We start from the raw sequence: 15,783 nt of genomic DNA, 5'->3' as shown, positions 1-15,783 counted from the left end.
GCTATGGGAGGGGGTCCCTCCTTAAAGTGGCCCTGGGGCATATATCTTGAACAGGACCTGTGTGTTTCCTGTTGAACTGTGTGTCTCAACTCCAGCATAAGCCATGACTGACACAGGACTTAGAGAAATGATACTTACTCTGTAACCAGTGGTTGTGTGTCTCAATCAGGTGTTGGTCCCTGTTCTATAGAACATTTAGGGGAATGACTCATACACTGAGCAATACACTGAGCCCGAGTTATCACTCATGTGGAGGAAGAGTAATCACCATGTAGTGTGCCGCAGTCCGGCCACTCTGCTCTGCTGCTGCCAGCTAGGCCTTGGTTCCCCCCCAAAAAATTCCTGATCCTCAGGTTTATAGAGAAAAACCCCCATGGCACAGCCAAGATGTTAAACTTGAGTTAAGCACAGATCCTTAGACCCAAACTACCAGTGCCAAGGGGTATAAGCCTTAGGATACAGATTAGAGAATCTCTGGAAGAAGAAAGTTATAAATATGAGCAAAGTAGATAGCACTACCCCCCAAAAAAATATATCCAGTAAACGCACACATACGTGGTGACAGAGGGAAGAAATAAAAAATCTTGCACAGATGTTCGTAATTTAATCCAATTAGAAACCTAAAATTTACTAAAAGAATCTATACAGTAAAAATTAAAAAGTGCGAATGTAATCAGTAATGTTGTAAAGATTTTGTAGGGTGTCCGATGGACACATGTCCCATTTGGGAGACCACCTCAGGGATGATGTAGATGCCTGATCACTGCACTGTACACCTGAAGCCGAATAATAATGAATGCCAACTATAATTTTATATATATATGTATATATATGTATGTATATACTTACAAGAAGCGGAGTACGGCATTAGGAATAGAGACAGTGGAAATGTAATGGCTGTGTGCGATGTCAGAGGGGTAGTGGATGGGGGAGGGGGGTTCACACAGTGTGAAGGATAGAAATGATAAATGTCTAAGTATTACTTTGTCTTGTGCACCTGAAACTAATAAAAATTAATTAATTAATTAAAAATTAAAAAGTGCGAATTGGGTTTTGTGCCTCTACAACGTAAGTTCCAAATTAACATTAAACGTGTTGAAATACACCAACTGGCAAATCTCTATGGCCTTAATTGATATGGAAGCTCAGTTATAGCAAGCAATCCCACTAAATTTAAAAAAGAGACCCCCTATACTCCTAGGGGAACTATGAAAAATAAACTGGAGGACAAAGGGACAAACAGGGACGCCTCCATCCCTGACACTGTCAAGGAATAACTATTGAGCCTCTCAGCACTCACAACGTTAACCAAGCCCAACATCTTTTAGGCCTTTCGGGGTTCTGGAAGCAACATATTTTTCATTAACAAATACTACAAAAACTTATTTATGCTGTTAATCACAGATTGCCTCACTTTGAAGGGAGCTTCCTATACAACATAAGGCTCTAGAATCTGTTCAAATTCCAATACAAAAGAGGCTACTTCACTGTAAAGGTGTATTAGTTTTCTATTACTGCTGTAACAAATTACCACAGACTTGGTGGTTTAAAACACACAAATTTATTGTCTTACAATTCTGTAAATCAGAAGACTAACACAGTTCTCATTAAGCCAAAATCAAGTTGTCTTTGGGGCTACATTCCTTTCTGAGGTCTCTAGGGAAGCATCCATTTACCTGCCTTTTGCAGCTTCTGGAGGCTGCCCACATTCTTGCACGTCTTCGACCACTGTTCCTGTTAAATTTCCCCGATTACAGCCAGGAAAGGTCCTGTACTTTTAAGGACACCTGTGATTAGACTGGACGCAGCCAGATAATCCAGGATAATCTCTGCATATCGATTAAGTCTTTAACTTAATTATATCTGCAGAGTCCCTTTTTGCCATGTAAGGCAACATATTCACCAATTCCAGAGATTAGGACATGGACATCTTTGGGGCCATTATTCTGCCAACAAGAGGCTTTAACAACTTCCTCTCATAAGCCCTAGAGCTCTGGACCACCCATAGTAACTATCAATTGCCCACAGGTTTTTGACGTAAGAAACTGCTCTCCTCAACCTCATACTACGCTATTAGGGAGGCAATTATTGGCTCAATATTGGGCTGTCCTGGAAGCAGAGCCTCTTACAGATCTTGACCCCATACCCAGCTACTCATTATGCCTTGGGTCGTGGAAGCAGCACCCACAAACTCAGCATGGCCACTGAGGCCTCCCTGCGAAAGTGGAAATAGGACCTACAAGATAGAACCAAACCTGGGCCCTCTGACATATCTCACTTGCAAGAGGGAGTAAACTCTCCTGTCCTCAATCCCTTGACAGATGCCATGGTGCTGCAGAAGGTCACTTATCTCCAAGGTGTGTGGGGAGCCCCTTGGGAGCAACTGAGCAAACAGCAAAGGGAGTTTATGTAATTTACGTGGACAGCAGTACCAGTGTCACACATGATGGGGTTCAGTGGAGAAACACAAAGATCCCCCTTTAGATAAGGAATGAATAGAATGTTAACTAGAAATATTCAACAGTGCAAATGCAATAAAGCTAAATTAATTAGTTTTAAAAGGCAAAAAAATTAAAAAGGAAGAAATAAAGTCATAGTCACCAAATGATTGTGATATACAAAGTGTAAAAAAATTTACAGGTAAACTATTAGAACTAAGTGAATTGAGCAAGGTGGCTGGATACAAAGTCAATATTTTAAAAATCAATTTTATCTCTCTATGCTAGTGATAAGCAAATAGATTATGAAATTTTAAGAAAATACATAATTTAAATAGCATCAAAAATATCAAATACATAGGAATAAGTTTTTTTTAAAGACATGCAAGGCTTTCACCCTAAAATGGAGGGATATAACATATTCACAAATTGGAATCATTACAATGTTAAATTGTCAGTTACCCCCAAATATATAGATTTAATGCAATCCTAATTAAAATGCTAGCCAGTTTTTTTCCTTAATATAATAGACAAGCTGATTCTAACCTTTATAGGAAAATACACTGGAGCAACAATAGCCAAGGCAATCTTGAAAAAGAATAAAATTGGAGAACTACCAGATAACAAGGCCTATTACAAAACTATGGAATTAAGACTGTGATAATGTTGCAAGGATAAATAAAAACTAATGTAACACCTGCCACAATGTGGATAAAAGTAGAAAACACTGTGATAAGTGAAAGAAACCAGACACAGAAAGTAACATTCTATAATTCAATTTATATGAAATATCCAGAATTAATCCATAAAGTAAATCCATAGGGACAGAAATCTGTAGGGTGGTTGTCAGGAGTGGGGGTTAAAGAGAAAATCGGGTATATAGGCTTAATGGATATGGGGTTTTATTTTAGAGTGATGAAAATGTTTTGGAACTAGACATGGTTAGTGTGTGCACAATATTATAAATGCAATAAATGTCACTGGATTGTTCACTTTAAAATGATTAATTGTATATTATGTGAATTTCAACTTAACTTTAAAATTTATGACAAATAGATTTTTTAATTTAATTTTATTTTTTTATATTAGTTTCAGGTGTACAAAACAACATAATGTTTAGCAATTTACACCCCTCATAAAATAAGCCCCCCAAATCTACTACTCCTCTGACCTTGTACATAGCTGTTACAACCTCACTGACTATATATATTCCCTATGTTGCACTTTACATCCCGTGACATACACACACACACACACACACACACACACACACACACACAGTTCCAAAAATATGTAGATACATTTTAAGAGATGTTATCTATGCTCAAGCAGTAGTTTGCCATAATTAGAAATGTCTGGACCCTGATGGTAACCACTTTGAGCACCTCTTGTAATTGCAGAAGTCAAATGTGACTTGTATTCATTTTTTGTTGTCGGTATATATTGAGTATTACAATTAATACAGTTTTTTCCTGGCTTAAAGTGTGTATACATTTTTTGACACCCTCTGTACACACACACACACACACACACACGAATATATTTAACTGTAGTTGACATTCAATATTATTCTACATCAGTTTCAAGTGTACAGCGCAGTGGTCAGGCATCTACACAATCTCTTAAGTGATCCCCTTGATAAGTCCAGTGCCCATATAGCACCCTACATGATCTTTAAAACATTATCGATTATATTCCCCGTACTGTATTTCACATTCTCGTGACTATTTTGTGACTACCAATTTATGACAAATGATTTTGAACTACAAAGAGTAGCCATGACATAATACAAAAAGTGAACTGAATGCATAAAGAGTATTAAAAAAATTTTTTTTCAGTACTATTGGAACAGAATAGAAAGCCCAGAAACATGCCCACACATATGTGACCACTTAATTCATGAAAAAAAAAAATATGACAGTCCAGTCAAGAAAGTGAATTGGATATCCACATGGAAATAAAAGTAATTCTGACCTCTCTCTAACACCTAAAAATCAGTTCCAGATAGATTACAGATCTTAATGTGAAAAGTAAACTAAAAAGCTTTCAGGAAAAAAAGAGAAAATATCGCCATAATAAAAACACTCAACAAATTAGGAATATAAGGGAACTTCCACGCCATGACAAAGGGCATCTACATAAAACCCAGAGATAAAAATATTTGATGGGGATAATCTGGAAAAGCTTCAGATTATCCCCCTAAAATCAGAAACAAGACAAAGATGTCTGCTCTCGCTACTTCTATTTAACATTTTACTGGAGGCTTTAATCCAACCAAAGCAATTAGGCAGGAAAAAGAATTTTAAAATGTCCAGATTAGAAAGGAATAAGTAAAACGACTTCTATTCACAGATTACATGATCTTATATATCTAATAGAAAATCCTAAGAAATCCACTAAAAAACAATTAGAACTAATAAACAAGTTCGGCAATGTTGCAGGATACAAGATCAGCACAGTGAAAATAGATTGCATTTCTATACACTTGCAATGAACACCAAAAAATGAAATTAAGAAAAAAATTCCATCGACCATAGCATTAACAAGAATAAACTACTTAGAAATAAATTTAACAAAAGAAGTGCAAGACTTATACACTAAAAACTACAAAACATTGTTGAAGAAAATTGTAGAAGCCCTAAATCAGTGGAAGAACATCCCCTGTTCTGATGTTCATGGCTCAAAAAACTTAACACTGTTAAATTGGCAATACTCTAAACTGATCTACAGATTCAGTACAATCCCTATCAAAATCCCAGCTGTCTTTTTTGTATTACTTGACACGCCAGGGACCCAGAGTGGACAAAACAGCCCTGAAAAAGAATAAAGTTGGAGGGCTGACAGACATCAAAACTTACTACAAAGCTACAATAAGCAAGAGAGTGTGGTGCTAGCACAAAGACAAACATATAGACCAATAAACAGAACTGAGAGTCCAAAAATAAACCCTTACAAGTGTGGTCAACTGGTCTTCAACAGTAGTATCAGGACCATTCAATGGGGAAAGAATAGTCTTTTCAATAAATATTGGGACAACTAGATAGCCACATGCAAAAGAGTGACTGACGTTGGACTCTTACCTGACCTCATATACAAAAACTAACTCAAAATGGGACAAATACTTAAACATAAGAGCTAAAATTATAAAACTCTTACAAGAAAACATAGGTGGAGATCTTTGTAACCTTGGATTAGGCAATGGTTTCTTAAATATGACACTAAAAGCCCAAGTGACAAAAGAAAAAAATAGATAAATCAGATTTCATCAAAATAAAAAAGTCTTGTGCTTCAAAAGTAACCATCAAGAAAGTGAAAAAAAAAAAAAAAACCCACAGAATGGGAAAAAATATTACAAATCATATATCAGGTAAGGAACTTGTATCCAGGATGTATAAAGAAATCTGACAACTCAACAGTAAAAACATGGGCAACTCAATTAAAAAGTGGTCAGAGAATTTGAATAGATATTTCTCAAAGGAATATGTACAGTTATTCAATAAACCATGAATAGATGTTCAACATCATCAGTCATTAAGGAAATGCAAATCAAAACTCCAGTGAAATACCACTAGGATGGCTATAATTAAAAAAAGACAGACAATAACAAGTGATGATGAAAAAACTGGAACCCCCAGACATTGCTGGTGGGATTGTAAAATGATTTACCTGCTTTGGAAACAGTTTGGCAGTTCCTCAAAATATTAAACAGAATTACCATAGGACCCAGTAATTCCACTCCTAGGTACATACCCAAGAGAATTAAAAACATATATCCACATAAACACACAAAACTTGTACACAAACGTCCATAGCAGGATTACTCATAATAGCCCAAACTGGAAACAATCCAAATGCCCATCAATTGATGAATGGATAAACAAAATATAGTGTATCCAATACAATGGAATATTATCTGGCCATAAGAAAGAATGCAGTACTGACACATGTTACAACATGAATGAACTTTGAAAACATGCTAAGTGAAAACGCAAGACACAAAAGATCACATATTATATGATTCCACTTATATGAAATATCCACAACAGGCAAATTCATAGAGACAGAAAGTAGATTAATGGTTGCCAGAGGCTAAGAGTATGAGAAATGGGTAGTAACTGTTAATGGATATGGGTTTGTTGTTGGTTGGTGTCATGCAGGGTCTCAGCTCCCGCCTCCTGCACAAGAACGCAGGATATGGTGAGGCCAAAAAGGAACACCGTAGATAGGGGATAGATAGGGGATTCATACCACTATATTCTCGCTGGTGGCTGGGTTGGAGACACAGGAAGCAGGAGCCACACGATGAGAAATCCGCCGTCCGCTTCTCTGCCAACCAACCAACCCCAGCATAGCCAAGGCAGTTATATTAGTGGCTAATGGCTAACCGGTTACAGCCGACGGCCATCTACTACCCAAGCCAGCACCTTTCCATGTGAGGCCGAGAGCCTGGAAACTGCTCTCTGGGACTGTCCCCACAGTTGGTTGGTTGGTTGGTTGGTTGATTGGTTGGTTTTGGAGGAGGAGGGTGACAAAAATGCTGTGAAACTGGGTAGTGTTGACAGTTACACAACTCTGTGAATATACCCATGACCACTGAATTTTATACTTTAAAAGAATGAATTTTATGGTATGTGGATTATATCTCAAACTGTTAACTTAAAAATGAAAAAAAGAACACTTGAACAGGCACTTTCACAAAAGAGTACATCTAAATGGTCAACACCTGAAAAGATACTCAACCTCATTAGTCATCAGGGATAAGAAATTTTAAAGCATAATGAGATACTACTACACATTGACTGGAATGGCTAAAATGAAAAGGACAGAAAATACCAATGGATCAGCAAATTAGGACCCACCACTTATTTTTGTAAATAAAATTTTACTGGAATGCAGCCATTAATTTATTATCATGGCTTCTTTCATGTTACAATGACAGAACTGAGTATCTGCAACAAGCCATTATGGTCTAAGCCTGAAATATTTATTATCAGGCTCTTTAACATCAAGGGCCCCCAACCCTTGATGTAGAAGAACTAGAACTGGGAATATAAATTGGTACAACCACTCTTGAAAACTATTAGGCAATATCTACTAACACTGAACGTTTATACGTACTATATATCCTATGTATTAGTTTCCTATGGCTGCTGTCACAAATTACCTTAGACTTGATGGCTTAAAACAACAGAAATTTATTCTCTCACAGTTCCGAAGACCAGAAGTCCAAAATCAAGGTGTTACTTACCATGACCATAAGGCTCAGAGTATTAAAAAGTTTCTTCTAAATTAAGCTGTCATTACAATTAGTATTAGTACCCAACTGAGCAAAACAGCATAAATACAATAAAATGTATATAAATATTAAATATAAGAAAACTTTAATTGTAATTGCATTTCTTAGTGAATATGGCTTTTATTTTATGAATCTATGCATTTACTGATAGTATTAGTCAATGTACAAAATCAATCCCTTTCCTTTATTTTTAAATATAAACTGAGAAAGCTTTTTACGTAAATAAGTAGATAGGAATAGTAACCATTTTGTTATGGCAACATCACATTCTTTCACCTCCTCCAGAGTTATATACCAAAAATCCCACAGTGATCTATTATTAAAAATTACTTTAAATTATCTATCAATTAACAACTACATTAGGTCCTTCTCCAATTTTGTTGAAAGAAAGAACTGGAAACCACCAAAATTGGAAAAAGATTAGGAATGGATGAAAAGTACGCAAAGGAAACCAATTATAGTGAACTATAGTTATCAAAATATTTTTAAATTAGTAATACAGTATTAAATGTTCCAATGTCAACGCATTGAACAAAAGATCAGGTGACAAGTCAAAAAACTCATAATTTCACAGTAGTGAGTAAAAATATTTCTAAATGCCACAATGTGAATGTCAATATCTGTGAGTTCTATGGTGACAAAGATACAGGTACTTTAATACTATGTGATTTCTATTGATGACATAGTCACGTGTACTGCTAATAGTACTATTGTTTACAATTACTTTCATAGTTGATGAAGATGCAAAAATTTACTTAGATGTTAAACAAAATAAAGGTGTGATTTTCTTTCCATCCTACTTCATGGACCACCAGAATTCTAGGGATAAGAATTCCTGGTTTAATGGGAGGAAGGAGGGAATGATGAGAAAGAGACAAAGCAAGGGGAGGAGTGAAAAGTGTGAGGAGAGGAAGAAAGGAAGGAGGGCAGGTGGAAGGAATGGAACGAGGGCAAGCAAGAATAAATATATCTATAATCTCTGGACTCAGGCTAAGCAAATAAGTTCTAAGATTCACGGCCAGAGCTATAGTTATTTCTCTGGTGATTTTACATTAATATTTTATAACTAGGTTCTTCAGTGGAGTCCTACCCACTAATCTCCTCCTCATTTCCATAAAGGGTCACCTGGTTGCAGCCAGTGCAAGTCCAAATACAACCAGTATTTTCCGCGGTCTTCCAGAATAGTGAGTATAAACCTGATCTCTTGAGGGCCATCCCCCCAATCTTGTGCTCTCAGTCCCCACCCCCTTAATTATTAGGGAGCCCATACTTTCTGGGGATATTCTCCCCCCGCCCCCATTAGTCCCTCTAGGAGGCCTCACAAGGGGGCGGTGCTCACCTGCCTCTGAGCTCCACCTGCTGCACTCCATGCTCAGCCCAGGGTCCCTCAGCCCATGGGGGGTTGGCCTCCTCTGTCCACCGCCCCTGGGGCTCTTCACCATTGCTGGGGGGGGGGGGGAAGAATCCCCTCCTGGGTCCCTCTTCTTTGGAAGTAGAGCTTTCCTGCGTTTCCCAACGTCGGTTTTCCCTTTTCCCTTCCGCCCTCTGCCCCTCGGAGGGGACAGGCCCGCGCCTGGCCTGGAGTCCCCTCTCCCAACCACGCCCGCGGGACTCGGGCCAGCTCTTCTTCACTCTCAGGGATTTTCCGGTCAGGGGCTCCTGTCAGGCCCTCCCACCCCCCCAGTCTTCTACAGGCTCTATCGGTTCCAGCCCAGTGTTCTGGGCCCCACAGAAAGACAAGCGCAGAGGCGCAACACGTGCTGGAGGGTCACTGACCATTCCGGAAAGTTCCAGAACTTTTGGTGACACCTGGGAAGTTCCCCTGCGCAAACGTTCTGGGCCGGCAGGAGGCTCTGCGATGCCTTCAGTGGTGGTGAAATCTCGCGAGGTTACAGGCTGTGAGGAAGCTCCCGACTGAGATAGAGCCGCCTTTCTGCAGAAGCACTTCCCGGGCACTTCCGCTGCCTTCGAGTTCTCTCTAGGTTGTGCTTGGAATCGCCCCCAAAAGAGATATGAACAGGAAAGTAACTATAGCAATCCTTCCCCAACCCCCAATAGTAGGTTTCTAAAAACTTCCAGAATTGGAGCATACCCTATTAGGAATTTTAAATCTTCTGTTCGGCAAAGGCCGTGAGGCTGGGAGATCTTGGAGAGTTCTAGAAACAGCAAGAAGGCCAGAATAGTGAGTATAAATCTGATCCCTTGAGGGCCATTCCCCCAATCTTGTGCTCTCAGTCCCCACCCCCTTAATTATTAGGGAGTCCATACTTTCTGGGGATATTCTCCCCCCCGCCCCCATTAGTCCCTCTAGGAGGCCTCACAAGGGGGCGGTGCTCACCTGCCTCTGAGCTCCACCTGCTGCACTCCATGCTCAGCGCAGGGATGTCAACTCATTTATTCCTCACAACAACCTTTTCCCCCCCGGCCAGCAATGGTGAAGAGCCCCAGGGGCGGTGGACAGAGGAGGCCAACCCCCCATGGGCTGAGGGACCCTGGGCTGAGTTCTTTGCTGATTAACCTTGGGCACTCCATCATCCTTGGGCAAATGAAACTTAGCCTGTTTGTATTTTAGTTTCCCTATTTGTAAGGGGTAGATAGTCAGTCCTATCTCATAAGGTTGTTGTGAGGAATAAATGAGTTGACACAAGTAAAACACTGAACAGGATCAAGAATATGGTGAGAACTTAATATGTGTTAGTTATTATTTCATGAAAGGCACTAAGAATATAGGAATGAGTGAGATAGAAAAGATCCTCGTTCTCCTGGAACTTATATCCTAATAGGGGGAAAGGATAATAAACGAGTAAATAAAGGTAATTACAGATTGTGAAAATGCTATAAACAGGATGATGGAGTGGGGATGGACCTTTAGATAATATGGTTATGGAAGGAAGAAAGATGAGAAGGAATCAATAATGCAAGGAGCTGGTGGAATAAACAGCAAATGCAAAGGCCGTGAGGCTGGGAGATCTTGGAGAGTTCTAGAAACAGCAAGAAGGCCAGTATGGTTGAAGATTGGTGAGCTCAGGGGTGAGTGGTAGAAACCAAGATAGGCAAAAGCCAGATTCAGCAGAATAATGCAGGCCCTGCCAAAAGGTTAAATTTATTCTTAATATCATGGGAATTCATTGGAGGATTTTAATCAGGAGAATAACATCAGCTCTATGTTTTAAGAGAACCCTTGCTAGATCTCTGTGTAATGCACAACCCAAGGGCAAACTGCCCAGCTAACGAAATTTTAGCACTGCCCAGGATCTCAAAGGTCACCTCCAAAGTCCCTCCCACCTCCAACAATCAGTGGTTCTATGCTGAAATTGAAAGAAGAGACCTTTGATTTCTTTTATTTCTCAGCAACACAATCCAAGTATTAGAGAGTTTCATTATTCCTCTTTCCCTCTGTGCCATTGGTATTGAATGGTTGAGTTGTGTCAAATAAATGCTTTTAATTGTTTTTGCTTCTTGCCTCCAAATTTCCAACAATTTTTCACTAATGAAGTGTCCAAAAGTAAAAAAAGCATTTCAGGTGCTATCTCACTAGGGCCAAACAGAAAGAGCCGTTATCTCCTTGCCTTGTGACAAGAGGCCAGTGTCATATTTTTCTCGCAATATTATGCAACAGACATATATCTAATTTGCCATTTAGCATCACCCATGGGCCTCTTACAGCCATTACTACTTTCCAGGTGTTGCCCTCCCCATGAAAAATTTTCTTTCCAATTATTTTTCCCCAGATGCCTCTACTTGAAATTTTTCCAAGTTGAGTGTCATTCTCTTTTCCATATTGCTAATGTTTTATATAATTTCTTTGGCTTTCCTGGTGTATGCCGCATATCCTCTTTTGGGGTCATCTGCAAATTTCATTAACATGTTTGTGGACAGGATGTAGCTGGAAGAGAATTGTTGAGGGATCCATCTTCTGTTCCTTTATTAGTTAGGAGCTGGTTCTAAAAATGGAGAGGGAACCCCTTCAGCAAAAGTAGAAATTACCCCTGCTTTTTTCTTACACACACACACACATACACATGTGCATGCATGCACTCATACACACTTTAAAATATTCTCAATTCTCTGAAACTCCTTCTTAAAAAAACAAAACCAAAACTCCTTGCCATGATATAGAACAAAACCTCTATCTCAGGGATCCCTAACATAAGGATCACGGACATGATGCCATTGGGGTTCCCACGAACCTCTGTAATTGAATTCACAAGATATTCACATTATTGTGTCCTTGAGTACATGCACAGATTTCTAGAGGAAAGGCCCACAGCTTTCATAAGAAATTCCCAAGAGTGCACAAATCCAAAAAAGATTAAGAATCGCTCTTTTATATTATTGTTTCTCAAAAAGTGAGCCATCAGTCAGCTGAATTGGAATCACAGGAGACAGTTGCTAAAATGCAGATTCTTGGGTCCTATTCCAGAACCATAGAATAAAAATAGAAATAGGAATGTGCATTTTTAAATTAAATGTAAATTAGTTTTAAATAGGAAATGTATGTCAATTGTACAAAATTTAAAAGATCAGAAAAGAACAGTTTTTTGGCTACCAGTTTCTCATCAGAGAGGCAACCCCTGGTGCCAGTTTCTTATGTATTCTTCTAGAATCTGTTAAAAAAAAAAAAATCAAACCTCCCCGGTGATATTTATGCATAATAAAATTTGAGAATTATTGCTCTATAAAGAAAAAAATGAAGACAGGCCTGCACCAAAGACTGTCTTACTCAGATCGATTTTCCCCCTGACCATCTGGGAACTGGATTATCCTGAAAAACAGCACTCAAGTCAAGCATATATGAATAGCTTTTCATTTTTTCAATTTCCTCTCAGTAAAGAAAACATCTTCAATCTTTTTTTCTGTTTGGCTGGAGGTTATCACCTCTGCTTCCAGCTCTTTGTGACCCAGTCCAGTACCCCACACTGGTTCAGGTGTTGAATAAACTGATTAACTGGTGATCAAAGTGGGATTGACCTGACAGCCTGGGTGCTGGGGGAATTCATCATTTTTCAAAAAAACTCTTGACCTTTCTCGGGGGTAAAAAACCTCCTCCCTGTCCTAGGCAGAAGCGTCTCTTACTAAGTGAAATACCTACATCTCATAAATGTTGTGCACACACTGAATGGTTTATTGTAGACATTAACGAGTCCAGACTGCCTTACCCCTGCTTTCCTGGGAAGCTCCATCTCCATGCTACTGTCTAAGCAGGGTCCAGGGCTTCAAGCAGACTAAAGCGTGGGTTAGTGTTTTCAGATATGAAGCATGGTTGAATATATGTCCCATAAAAGAGCAGATGTACTTTAAATGCCAGCCCAACACTTTAACCTCATTTCCGCCCCATCTCACACCTGAAAGGCTAATGAATATGTGAAGAGATGCTCATAGTCCTTAGAAATCAGAGACACCCAAATGTTTAAAAATCAGATAGTACTTCACCTCATCAGCTTGGCCAAATTTGGAAAGTGAATAGTAGTAATTGTAGGGTAAGATGTAAGAAAACAGGAAACTTCAGGCATTGCCGGTGGAGAGTAACCTGTCTGTACAGAGCGAAATTAAATATATGTGACCCAACAGTCCCACAGGGGGTACATCCCAGGGGAATCTCCCTCAGGTCCAATCGGGAATGGTCAAGGATTTCACTGTGGTTCTGCGGTAGTGGGAAGTTAATGGCAACCTAAGTGTCCATCTGTAAGGGAATGGATGAAAATAATGTTGTGGCTATCCGCCGAGGAAGATCACCAAGCATTTAGAAACATCAAACCAAGTGTACATTCATCAACATGAACAGATTTTACATAGTGTTGAGTGAAAATGAAACAGAACAAGTTTTATAGTACTTTTTATGAAAATTAAAAGCACATATATATAGACAGAAAGTATACCAGCGGTTGCTAGAAGCTGAGGCAAGGGATGGAGAGTGACTGCTAATGGGTACATTCTTTCTTTTGGGGGTGATGAAAATATTCTGGAATTAGATCGTGATGCACCATGCTATTAATATACTAAAAACCACTGAATTGTATAGTGCAAAGGGGTGAATTTTATAGTATGTGAATCATATCTCAATAAAAGAAAAAACACACACAAACCAATACTCTAGACTTTACAAGGATACTTAGATGTAAGGACATATCAAAATATTGGAGTGGCTGCCTGAATGGGGAGGGGATGGGACTGGCGATGAGGATGGGGACGAGGCCTTTTCACAGCCCATGAACTGAGAGAGATGATCAACTCAATCCTCTGTGCCTGTGGTAAAACCAACAAATAAACAACAACAATTGGTAAAACCAACAAATAAACAACAACAATAATAACAGAGCAGAGGAAAGGAAAATACGTTTATAGTAAATAGTGTTAATGAGGGAAAATACACTACAAGGAGGAATGAAAGGAAACAGAATATTACAATTATAGAAATGTTAGAAGGGTAACTCTGCAGAACGATGTATGGATGTTGGGCAAAAGCATGACAGATAGCAATAGTGTAGGGTAGGGTAGTGGCAGTGCTTCTGCCATTGGTTGTATGACCTTGGTCACCAAGGTACTCAATCTCTCTGTCGCTTAGTTTCCTCATGTAAAATGGAAATAATAATACCTACTCCCAAATGTTCTTAGAATTAAATGACTTATTTTGTGCCTAATACATAATAGTAAACCTTATATAAGGTTTACCTGGTATTATTATTTTCCTAACTTTCTGAAGTGAAGACTCGGCTTAGATTGTATATCCAACCAGGACCCACTACCCATTCATGATGTCACTTTCACAAAGTTACCCATGTACTTGGCACATAGTGAGCACTCGACAAATGTTAATGGATTATATTATTAGGAATATTATTAATACATTGGTATAGTTTTAAAAGTAGTACAAAAAAAGAATAGAAGGCACAAAATATAACATTTTACTCATGTTATTCCTAAGGTAACAATTCTTCCATTTTCATTAAATTTCATTTTTGGGTGTAGTCTTCCCAGATCTTCCTCTCTAGATGCACGCCACTATGAATATCTCCTTTATAGAAGTAATGAATGAATGAGGTAGGTTCATTTCTGTCATCATCAATGAAACTAAGATCCATGACGACAAGGACAGTATCTGTCTATGCCCAGTATGTAGCACAGGTCACGCTGTGGACTAACAAATATTTGTTGAATCAATGAGCAATTAATGAAAAAAAACATTGTAACCTATATGTTCTGAAATAGCATAATCATGAAATTAGAGGCAAGTATCATTTCCTCCCTCTGTTTGAGAAGTGAGGAATGGCCCATTTTGTAAACTAGGAGACAGTCAACATTCAGGTTCTGGGCATGTTTTTGGCAGCGCTTCCTTACGAGCATCACACTGCCTGAACGTGCTTTCAGGAATCCTTTCAGTTATTGGAGAACTCTGGAAACCCAGTACTTTTCCAGAACCTCCTGTTCAGCAAGGAAACGTACTCAGGCTCTCTAGATTATCTTCAGCCAGTGTACATTAGCCCTTACCCACTGACTCATGAAAAGGTAGGGACCTTAAAACTGTCTTTCATGTCATAGATGAGGAAATGGGCCCTGAAAAGTGGACCGATTTTCTGAAGCCTCATACTTGTTAATAACAGAGCTGGTACAACTGAAAATAAGATCATTCTTACAGTTCTCTCTCTCTCTCTCTCTCTCTCTGTCTCTCTCTCCCTCTCTCTCTCTCTCTCTCTCCCTCCCTCCCTCAATATTATACATATATATGTAATAGTATCATTCACTAAAAAATATGTTTATGAAAGAATTTTTTTATTACATTAGGGAAAACGCTCTTGACATGTTAAGTGACAAAAGCCAACTAGAATTATATGTATAATATGTATTTAATTATAAAATATACAAATATATGAAGACGTGTGTGTAATTTTCAGCTATCTATCTATGTAGAAAATAAAAAAAATAAGTATGCCATAATATTAACAGTGTTTATTTCAGGTTGGTGTGGTTATAGTCATTTTTACTTATGCTTTTCTGCATTAAAAAATTATCTTCAATGAGCATGTAATACTTTATAATCAGAAATTTAGA

Source organism: Rhinolophus ferrumequinum, chromosome 16 (assembly GCF_004115265.2).
Source record: "Rhinolophus ferrumequinum isolate MPI-CBG mRhiFer1 chromosome 16, mRhiFer1_v1.p, whole genome shotgun sequence".
NCBI classification, from domain to species: Eukaryota; Metazoa; Chordata; class Mammalia; order Chiroptera; family Rhinolophidae; genus Rhinolophus; species Rhinolophus ferrumequinum.
The sequence above is the reverse complement of the archived record's forward strand: the minus strand, read 5'-3'. Positions refer to the sequence as shown.